The sequence below is a fragment of the Salvelinus fontinalis genome, chromosome 9 (genome assembly GCF_029448725.1).
Source record: "Salvelinus fontinalis isolate EN_2023a chromosome 9, ASM2944872v1, whole genome shotgun sequence".
In the NCBI taxonomy this organism is placed as follows: Eukaryota; Metazoa; Chordata; class Actinopteri; order Salmoniformes; family Salmonidae; genus Salvelinus; species Salvelinus fontinalis.
In genome coordinates this window covers 20,362,422-20,374,427 of record NC_074673.1, presented here as the reverse complement: position 1 = coordinate 20,374,427, position 12,006 = coordinate 20,362,422, and positions in this window count along the sequence as shown.

The following is a 12,006-nucleotide window of genomic DNA, read 5'->3' as shown; positions in this document are numbered from 1 at the left end:
TAGTGCAGTCATGGAGCTGGTCGATAATCACCCCTGGAGGTGATCACTGAGAACTCAACGAGCTGGTTTGAGCCGCAGTATTTTATAGCAAAGTCCATCCTCCTTCAGTCTACATAACACACAACAGATGCATGGAATGGGTCACAAGGTTAAGATTTGTATGAAAGATACTTATAATTCACAGCAGACAGTATCTGTTGTGTGAACAGTTTTCATGGTGTAGAGACCAATGTCTGGCCCTGTCACGTTCGTTGAAATGAGCGGACCAAGATGCAGCGTGGTATGTTTCCATCCTTTTATTCGGAAGAGAAACTTAAAGAACAAAACGAACAAACGAAACGCTATAAATAATGCTCACAGGCAACTATACATAGACAAGATCCCACAAAGCACAATGGGAAAATGGCTACCTAAATATGATCCCCAATCAGAGACAACGATAAACAGCTACCTCTGATTGGGAACCATACTAGGCCAACATAGAAATATAAATTCACCTAGATGACCCACCCTTAATCACACCCCGACCTAACCAACATAGAGAATAAAAGCTCTCTATGGGCAGGGCGTGACAGGCCCCCCAACTTCATACAGGAGCCATGTCTCCCTGGTACTGTATAGAACAGAAACATTAACTCATGCTCTGGAATGCGGTATCCCCAAAGACATCGTAAATCTCCTGTCAGTGTTATCTCCCAGAGGCCCACTTTCAGTTCACACAGACACAATAGAGAGTTATAAGAACCCTCTACTCTGTTGCATAAAACAACCATTTGATGCAATAAAAGTACTACAACATAGGCTTGTAATTTCCGCCATAAGAGATGGGAATGTCACTGTGATAGCTTAACCCCAGGGGACTGCGCAGCTGCAGAGACAGGCTGGATGACAGTAAGTCAGCAGCACACTTCTCTTGCAGAGGAAAGGCTGTGTGGGGCTGTTCCTTATCATGGAACTTAGTATATTTAGGGCATAATTAATATACATGTTTTATCCAGAATTCATACAAATGAAATGTAGATGTAAACGTTTTTTTGCATATCGCACAAACACACTCTTGTACAGCTAACCTTGTGGGGACAAACAATTCAGTCCCATCCAAAATCGTATTTTCCCTAACCCCAACCCGTACTCTTACCCTAACCCTAACCTTAACCCCAAAACCTAACCTTGACCCTAAAACTAACCCTAAACCTAATTCTAACCTTAAACTTAAACCCCCTAGAAATAGCATTTGACCTAGTGGGGACCAACAAATTGTCCCCAGTTGGTCAAATTTGATTGTTTACTATTATTGTGGGGAACAGAAGTCCCCACAAGAATAGTTAAACACGTCCACACACACACAAACACGTCCGCACACACACACACACACACACACACACACACACACACACACACACACACACACACACACACACACACACACACACACACACACACACACACACACACACACACATACACACACACAAACTGTACTAGACTCTATATACAGTACCAGTCAAAAGCTTGGACACAACTACTCATTCAAAGGTTTTTCTTTATTTTTACTATTTTCTACATTGTATAATAATAGTGAAGACATTACAACTATCAAATAACACATATGGAATCATGTAGTAACCAAAAAACGTTAAACAAATATATTTTAGATTCTTCAAAGAAGCCACTCTTTGCCTTGATGAGAGCTTTGCACACTCTTGGCATTCTCTCAACCAGCTTCACCTGGAATGCTTTTCCAACAGTCAAGAAGGAGTTCCCACATATGCTGAGAACATGTTGGCTGTTTTTCCTTCACTCTGCGGTCCAACTCATCCCACACCATCTCAATTTGGTTGAGGTCTGGTGATTGTGGAGGCCAGGTCATCTGATGCAGCACACCCTCACACTCCTTGGTCAAAAAGTCTCATCTGAACAGTTGATGTTGAGATGTGTCTGTTACTTGAACTCTGTGAAGTGTTTATTTCGGCTGCAATTTCTGAGGCTGGTAACTCTAATGAACTTATCCTCTGAAGCAGAGGTAACTCTGGGCCCTCCTTTCCTGTTGCGGTCCTCATGAAGCCAGTTTCATCATAGCGCTTGATGGTTTTAGCGACTGCACTTGAAAACTTCAAAGTTCTTGAAATTGTCCGGATTGACCAACCTTCATCTCTTAAGGCTAGGGGGCAGTATTCGGAAGTTTGGATGACTGAGGTGCCCAAAGTAAACTGCCTGAAACTCAGGCCCAGAAGCTAGGATATGCATCCAAAACTGTTAAAATAATGTCTGTGAGTATAACAGAACTGATATGGCAGGTGAAAACCGGACAACAAACCATCCAGAAAAAAAACCATTTCAGCCCACCACTGATTCCAATGGCTGTCATTTCTTAATATGAAGGGAAAACCTACCAGATTGCAGTTCCTAGGGCTTCCACTACATGTCATCAGTCTTTAGAAAGAGTTTCAGGCTTGTTTTTGGAAAAATGAGCTAGGATTTGTAGTTTTTCTAAGTGGCTCCCATTTTGGCTGTAGTGTTTTCACGCACGTGGATGAGAGCGCGTACTTTGTTGTTTATCTCCGGTAAAGACAATAACGATTCTCTGTCTTACATTTTATCGTTTATTTACATATTAGGGTACCTGAGGTTTGATTATAAACGTTGTTTGACTTGTTTGGAGAAGTTTATAGGTAACGTTTGGGATTCATTTTGAAGGAGGGAAACCGGTGTATTATTGAATGAAGCGCGCCAGCTAAACTGAGTTTTTGGGGATATAAAAAAGGACTTTATCGAACAAAAGGACCATTTGTGATGTAGCTGGGACCTTTTGGAGTGCCAACAGAAGAAGATCTTCAAAGTTAAGGCATTTATTTTATCTCTATTTCTGACTTCCGGGGCGCACCTGCCTGGTTGGAAAATGTTTTTAATGCTTTTGTGTGCTGTGCGCTGTCCTCAGATAGTCGCATGGTGTGATTTCACCGCAAAGCCTTTTTCAAATCTGACACAGCGGCTGGATTAACAAGAAATTAAGCTTTTTTTTTATGTATGACACTTGTATTTTCATGAATGTTAAATATGACTATTTCTGTAATTCGAATTTCGCGCTCTGCAATTTCACCGGTGTCACGACTTCCGCCGGTTGACGTCACCGACCTTCAGCCATTATTGATCCATTTTTCATTTTCCATTGGTTTTGTCTTGTCTTCCTACACACCTGGTTCCAATCCCATTCATTACATGTTGTGTATTTAACCCTCTGTTTCCCCTCATGTCCTTGACAGAGATTGTTTGTTGGATGTAGTTGTGTTATTTGTTTTGGTGTGCGACGGGTTTTGCACCCTATTATGTTATTTTTGTATACTTTGGTTTTCTGAGGTTTTTTGAATGTTTATTAAACAGCTCCGTTTTTACGAAGTTCATTCTCCTGCGCCTGACTTCCCTGCCACCAGCACGCACCGCATTACAGAATCTCTGACCACACTATGGAGTCAGCAGGAGAGGATACCACGGCCATTGAGTTGGAGGAGCGCGTCCAGGAGTATGCAGCAATGCTTTACCAACTTAGCACCGCCATGCATCGCGTTGTCCAAACTATGGACCGCTGGGAGAGACAGGGAGTCCGTCGGGAGCTGGCCTGCAGATACACCACTCTCACTTTCGACCAGCTGGTGGATCTGTCCATCCGGCTGGACAACCTTCTGGCTACTCGCAGACGTCCAGATCGGGGTCTGGTAGTTCCATCCTCCCGCACCCCCTCTCCGATACCTATGGAGCTGGGAGGGGCGGTGCGCAGGAAGACCAGAGGGGGTTCCAGCTCGTTCACCATCTGGTCGGTGCCGGCAGTGTGACCCCTGGGAATCGAGGCAGCAGGCAGGGCGCTCTGGCGTCACCCCAGGTGAGCCAGCACCATTCTCACCCAGAGCCCTCTGTTGCACATATGTTTGTGTCTGTCACTTTTCCTGAGTTTTCCCCATATTCCCAGCATAAGGTGCTCGTAGATTCAGGCGCGGCTGGGAATTCTATTGATAGAGCGTTAGCTCATAGTTGAGGGACCCCCATTTTTCCCGGGGATGTGCCCTTCCCCGTTCACGCCTTAGATCGTCAACCATTAGTGTCAGGGGTGATTAGGGAGGTCACCGCGCCTTTGGGTATGGTGACGCAGGGGGGTCATACGGAGAGAATTAGTCTCTTTCTCATTTACTCTCCTGCGTTTCCCATGGTGCTGGGCCTACCCTGGTTGCCTGTCATAACCCCACTGTTTCTTGGCCACAGAGGGCTCTCACGGGGTGGTCGCGAGAGTGCTCAGGTAGGTGTTTAGGGGTTTCCGTAGGTGCTACAACGGCGGAGAGTCCAGACCAGGTCTGCACCATGCGCATTCCCCCTGAATATGCCGATTTGGCTCTCGCCTTCTCCAAAAAGAAGGCGACTCAATTACCACCTCATCGACGAAGGGCAATTGTGCGATAGACCTCCTGGTAGACGCTGCACTTCCCAGGAGTCATGTGTATCCCCTCTCACAACCGGAGACGGAGGCTATGGAAACATATGTCTCCGAATCCCTGCGTCAGGGGTACATTCAGCCACCACTTCACCCGCCTCCTCGAGTTTCTTTTTTGTGAAGAAGAAGGATGGGGTCTGCGCCTGTGTATTGACTATCGGGGTCAGAATCAGATCACTGTAAGGTATAGTTACCCGCTACCGCTCATAGCTACAGCGATTAGAGTCAATGCACGGGGCACGCTTCTTCACCAAACTAGATCTCAGGAGCGCTTACAACCTGGTGCGTATCCTAGAGGGAGACGAGTGGAAGACGGCTTTCAGTACCACCTCTGGGCACTATGAGTATCTCGTCATGCCGTACGGGTTGATGAATGCTTCATCAGCCTTCCAAGCCTTTGCAGACGAGATTTTCAGGGACCTGCACGGGCAGGGTGTAGTGGTGTATATTGATGACATCTTGATATACTCCGCTACACGCGCAAAGCATGTGTCCCTGGTGCGCAGAGTGCTTGGTCGCCTGTTGAAATATGACCTATACATCAAGGCTGAGAAATGACTGTTCTTCCAACAGTCCATCTCCTTACTAGGGTTTCGCATTTCCACTTCAGGGGTGGAGATGGAGAGTGACCGCATTGCAGCCGTGCGTAATTGGCCGACTCCCACCACGGTAAAGGAGGTGCAGCGGTTCTTGGGGTTTGCCAATTACTACCGGAGGTTAACCGGGGTTTTGGTCAGGTGGCAGCTCCCATTACCTCACTGCTGAAGGGGGGCCCGGTGCGCTTGTAGTGGTCAGCTGAGGCGGACAAGGCTTTTAGTCACCCGAGGGCTCTGTTTACCTCGGCTCCCGTGCTGGTCCATCCGGATCCCTCTTTGGCGTTCATAGTGGAGGTGGACACGTCCGAGGCTGGGATAGCAGCGGTGCTCTCTCAGCGCTCGGGTACACCACCGAAGCTCCGCCCCTGTGCCTTCTTCTCGAAGAAGCTCAGCCCGACAGAGCGAAACTATGATGTGGGGGACCGGGAGCTGTTGGGTGTCGTCAAGGCCTTGAAGCCGTGGAGACATTGGCTTGAGGGGGCTAAACACCATTTTCTCATCTGGACTGACCACCTTAATCTGGAGTACATCCGGGCGGCGAGGAGACTGAACCCTCGCCAGGCAAGGTGGGCCATGTTTTTCACCCGTTTTGTATTTACCTTTTCATACAGACCAGGCTCTCAAAATGTTAAGGTAGACGCATTGTCCCAGCTGTATGACACAGAGGAGCGGCCCATGGATCCCACTCCCATACTCCCAGCCTCTTGCCTGGTAGCACCGGTAGTGTGGGTGCTGGACGCGGACATTGAGCAGGCGTTGCGTACAGAGCCTGTTCCCCATCAGTGTCCGGCTGGGCGTATGTACGTTCCGTCTGCTGTCCGCGACCGGCTAATCTATTGGGCCCATACGTTACCCTCCTCTGGTCATCCTGGTATCGGTCGGACGGTGCGCTGTCTTAGTGAGAAGTACTGCTGGCCCACTTTAGCTAAGAACGTGAGGGTTTATTTTACCTCCTGCTCAGTGTGCGCTCAGTGCAAGGCTCCTAGACACTTGCCCAGAGGTAAGTTACAACCCTTACCCGTTCCACAACGGCCATGGTCGCACCTGTCAGTGGATTTCCTGACTGATCTTCCTCCTTCACAGGGAAACACCACTATCCTGGTCGTTGTGGATCGTTTCTCTAAGTCCTGCCGTCTCCTCCCTCTACCCGGTCTCCCTACGGCCCTACAGACTGCGGAGACATTGTTTACACACGTCTTCGGGCACTACGGGGTGCCTGAGGATATAGTGTCTGATCGAGGTCCCCAGTTCACTTCAAGGGTCTGGAAGGCGTTCATGGAATGTCTGGGGGTCTCGGTTAGCCTTACCTCAGGTTTTCACCCCTAGAGAAACAGGCAGGTGGAGAGAGTAAACCAGAATGTAGGTAGGTTTCTGAGGTCCTATTGCCAGGACCGGCCGGGGGAGTGGGCAGCGTTCGTTCCCTGGGCAGAGATGGCCCAGAACTCGCTCCGCCACTCCTCCACAAACCTCACTCACTTCCAGTTTGTATTGGGGTATCAGCCGGTTCTGGCTCCTTGTTATCAGAGTCAGACCGAGGCTCCTGCGGTGGACGACTGGTTCCGGCGCGCGGAGGAGACATAGGACGCTGCTCATGTCCACCTTCAGCGTGCCGTGCTGCGCCAGAAAGTGGGCGCAGACCGTCACTGCAGTGAGGCCCCGGTGTTCGCACCAGGGGATCAGGTCTGGCTCTCGACCCGAAACCTGCCCCTTCGCCTGCCTTGCAGGAAGCTGGGTCCGCGGTTTGTGGGGCCATTTAAAGTCGTGAGGAGAGTGAACGAGGTATGTTATAGGTTACAGCTTCCCCCCAATTACCGCATTAACCCCTCGTTCCATGTGTTTCTCCTCAGGCCGGTGGGGGCTGGCCTACTCCAGGAGTCTGAGGTGCGGGAGGTTCGTCCGCCCTCTTTGGACATCGAGGGGGCCCCGGTGTACTCCGTTCGTTCCATACTGGATTCGAGACGTCGGGGGAGGGGCCTTCAGTACCTCGTGGACTGGGAGGGGTATGGTCCGGAGGAGAGATGCTGGGTTCCGGTGGAGGACGTGTTGGATCCTTCTATGCTGCCGAGATTTCCACCGTCTCCATTTGGATCGCCCTGCGCCTCGCCCTCCGGGTCGTCCCCGAGGTCGGTGCTGACGCGCGGTCAGGGGGGATACTGTCACGACTTCCGCCAAAGTCGGTCCCTCTTCTTGTTCAGGTGGTGTTCGGCGGTCGACGTCACCGACCTTCGACGTCACCGAGCCATCATTGATCCATTTTTCATTTTCCATTGGTTTTGTCTTGTCTTCCTACACACCTGGTTCCAATCCCATTCATTACATGTTGTGTAATTAACCCTGTGTTTCCCCTCATATCCTTGTCAGAGATTGTTTGTTGGATGTAGGTGTGTTATTTGTTCTAGTGTGCGACGGGTTTTGCACCCTATTATGTTATTTTTGTATACTTTGGTTTTCTGAGGTTTTTTGAATGTTTATTAAACAGCTCCGTTTTTACCAAGTTCATTCTCCTGCGCCTGACTTCCCTGCCACCAGCACGCATCGCATTACTACCGGATGTTGTTGAGGTGGGTCGCTAGCGGCACGTCTAGCCCAAAGAGGTTTTAAAGTAATTATGTACTGTAATTTCTCTTTGCTTATTTGAGCTGTTCTTGCCGTAATATGGACCTGGTCTTTTACCAAACAGGGGTATCTTCTGTATACCACCCCTACCTTGTCACAACACAACTGATTGGTTCAAACGCATTAAGATGGAAAGAAATTCCACATATTAACTTTTAACAAGGCACACCTGAAATGCATTCCAGGTGACCACCTCATGAAGCTGGTTGAGAGAATGTCAAGAGGGTGCAAAGCTGTCATCAAGGCAAAGGGGGGCTACATAGAATAATTTCAATATAAAATATATTTTCATTTGTTTAACACTTTTTTGGTTACATGATTCCATATGTATTATTTCATAGTTTCATTATTCATTATTTCATCATTTTGATGTCTTCACTATTATTCTACAATGTGGAAAATATCCAAAATAAAGAAAAACCCTTGAATGAGTAGGTGGGTCCAAACTTTTGAGTGGTACTGTATATGGAAAGGAATCAGGCATATTAAAGGCATACCTCACTAAACAGCTTGTAACGGTGTTCCTCCTCCTCTTCATCCGAAGAGGAGGAGCATGGATTGAACCAAGGCGCAGCGTTTTGAAATGACATAATTTTAATTAAACAAGACGGGAAAAACACGAAACGAAACCACTTGAAATAATTAACAAAATAACAAAACGAATGTAGACAAACCTGAACATACGAACTTACATAAAACACGAAGAACGCACAACAGGAAAAATGACTACATAAAACGAAGAACGCACGAAACAGTCCCGTATGGTGCAACAAACACTAACACAGGAGACAACCACCCACAACGAACACTGTGAAACAACCTACCTAAATATGACTCTCAATTAGAGGAAATGCCAAACACCTGCCTCTAATTGAGAGCCATACCAGGCAACCCTAAACCAACATAGAAACAGAAAACATAGAATGCCCACCCAAACTCACGTCCTGACCAACTAACACATACAACAAACTAACAGAAATAGGTCAGGAACGTGACACAGCTTAATAAAATTTGATTGCTTTTTTCAGGCTCAGTATACAGTACATCAGTGTAATGGTGAATTAGAGTACTGTATACAGAGAGATAATAGACTACACAGTTACTGTGTTTCAGAGGCTTGGCTTGAGAAATGGAAGGGTGCTATAAGCCTGCATCTTCTCTCCTCCCACGTCCTCTCCTCCCTGCTATGCTCCTAGAATGCATGCTGCAGAGTATTTACCATGGAGATGGTTTCTGTCAAGGCCTGGGAAGAGCTGTTGCTATGTGGAAATAAATAGAAATGATACAGCCGAAACTGAAAGAGCTCAAGATAAATTATCACACAAAACACAGCAAATACAGTCTCTCTCCCTCCCTATCTGTCTACTTCTCTCATTCTCTGGATTTAATGCTACTTTATATTCAATACATTCCTTCTAAAATAAAACAAATCATGTGTCTATTATATTACTGCTAAATGAAGTGTCAGTGAAGTGAATATGCTCTCCTCTCCTTCATGTTTCATTCTACATCAATAAAACACCACATTTCTATTCAGCCTACTCTGCAGAGGCTCCCACAGCGTTGAACGGCCTAATCCATCAAACCCAACATCCTGATCAGCCTGTGTAGCCTATTGTTCTGACGTTTAAACCCATCCGGGCCTGGCCAATAAAATGAGCATTTTGAGCACTGAGAGCTGAGGAACAGACATTCATTTGTCACATGAGTTGTTAGTAGAATAGAGGTAAAGAGGTAATACATGGTTTTTCAGAGGACAGAGGTATAGGGTTGTGCTATAGGTGCGGAAGATTGGTAAACATACTGTAATAGAGGAGAGAACTGACATTCATTCACAGTGGCTGTTAATAATAAGAGCATAAAGAGGCCAGGAGGTAATACATTGTGTTTATGTGGAGGAGAGGTAGAGTGGTAAGTGTATTATTACAAGAGAGATGTATAGGGATTGGTTATGAGCGTTAGAGTGGTGGATGTAATATAGCAGGGCAGTATGTATGTGTTCATGTAGACAGTGCAGAGCATAAGAGCATGAGAGCTCACAGAAACCTGTTCACAGTGCATTAAATGCGCTGAATATACTAATTGAATATACTTTAACCCAAAGCAACTTACAGTCATGCATGCATACATTTTACATACAGTATGGGTGGTCCCAGGAATTTAACCCACTATCCTGGCTGTTGCAAACATCCTGCTGTACCAACTGAGCTACAGAGGACCATGAATATCAGCATGCAGACTCACAGACATGTGAGTACAAACACACAAACTGCTTGCATGTGTGTGTGTGCATGTGCATTCGTTTGTGTGCATATATGAGTGTGTGTGTGTGCGTGCGCATCTCTCTCATAACAGGTAATTGGTTTCCACCTCTGGTGAGGCGCCTGCTGGGCAACGTGCATCCTGCCGGGGGCCTGATCAAAAGAGAAATAAGGCGCTAATTAAAGACAGGCAGGCGGGCGGGCGGACGGCCCGTAGAGCAGATAGTTCCAGGAAAGCGTGACGTGATTAGCAGTCACCTAGGAACACAGAATGATGGGATGAAATATCCTGATTCTGTAATGACCACCTTATAGAGTCTTTGTCTGTGCTCTCTTTGTCTCTCTCTCTCTTCAGAAAGGAACAGAAATAGCTTATTGACAAAGAAGTGAATTAAACACAAGCTTGCTCTATTACAAACAGTATGCGCCATTCACCTCGGTCTCTTACCTTTGGCCATGTCAACGTTGGAAAATTGGTTCTGAACTAAGCAGCCTTATTAGATTAAGATACATTTAAATTAAAACACACACAAATTCATATTACATTTCTGGAATCACACAAAATAACAGAACAGAGATGCGCCCCTCCAACCTCAGTATTTTCTGCAGTACTAAACATCTTTAAGAATAACAAAAACACATCCAAAACTTCATAATGACATGCTAATGTATGCAATTACCCAGGGATATGAAGCTAAGCCAGCCATAAGGGCTGAGGATTATGAATGTGTTATTAACACTGAGTGAATCTCTCTCTCTCTCACACACACACACACACACACACACACACACACACACACACACACACACACACACACACACACACACACACACACACACACACACACACACACACACACACACACACGTACGTCTTGTTCATAATTTGAGAAGCATTAGACAACACATTGGAAAGGACAGAGGACAACAGAGAGGACATCTCACACACATGGAACCTCCACACATATACATAATGAATAGAACATAATGAATGTGGTTAAACACAAACGAGGACGGGAGAGAGAGAGAGAAAGAAAGAGAACGATAGAGACATGTCTGAGTGTCTGAGTCTGCCTGTGTGCCATGGCTGAACAGAGTGTGTGGGCAGAGAGAACCAGACACAGTCAGCATGAATCAGATGAACCCTGAACCCTAAGTGTCACCTCTCAATATCCAATTAAAACCCACAGAGGCACCTGACCTCTGTTGAACTGGTAGCAGTAGGTGGCTCAGTAGAGCATGTGCTCTCACATGGAACAGGGAACACATGGCTGATGCGAGCAGTGTGGAGCTACTGGATCTGTTCACGGCTTTACCTGACAGAGGATAATAATTTCAACACTCATCTTCTGCACATCTATCACCCCAGTGTTTAATTTGCCATACTGTAATAATTTTGCCACTATGGCCTATTTATTGCCTCACCCCCTTATCCTACCTCATTTGCACACACTGTATATACACTTTCTCTATTGTATTATTGACTGTATGTTTGTTTATTCCATGTGTAACTCTCTGTTGTTGTTTGTGTCACACTGCTTTGCTTGATCTTGGCTGGGTCGTGATTGTAGATGAGAACTTGTTCTCAACTAGCCTACCTGGTTAAATAAAGGTGAAATATATATATATATTTTTTAATACGCTGAGGTAAATTACACAATTACACTAAGGTGAGACACAAAGGCGTATTGACGTCATGTGAACATAATCTCTGCACAGCTGATGATGCTTTGTGTTCTCCATTGATTTCTGAGCCTAGGAAATAGCACCTTCAGCACAAAGGTGTTTCAGACGTGAGTCAGCTTGAGAGGAGAAGAGAGATCTCGTCAACAGAGAGGTGCTTGTGTTTGTGGATCTTTCTGGCTATAGTACATGTCACTTTATCAAGGTCATAACTTGCACTTTGATTAGTAAATCACTGCCATCTCGCTCTCTCTTCCTCTCACACTACAGTGTCTGACTGCAGTGTGTTCTCTCTCCTGCAGTATCTATCTATTCGCACACACACCTAAGATGGCGCCGACGGAGATGGCAGCATCGTGACTAGCTCTTA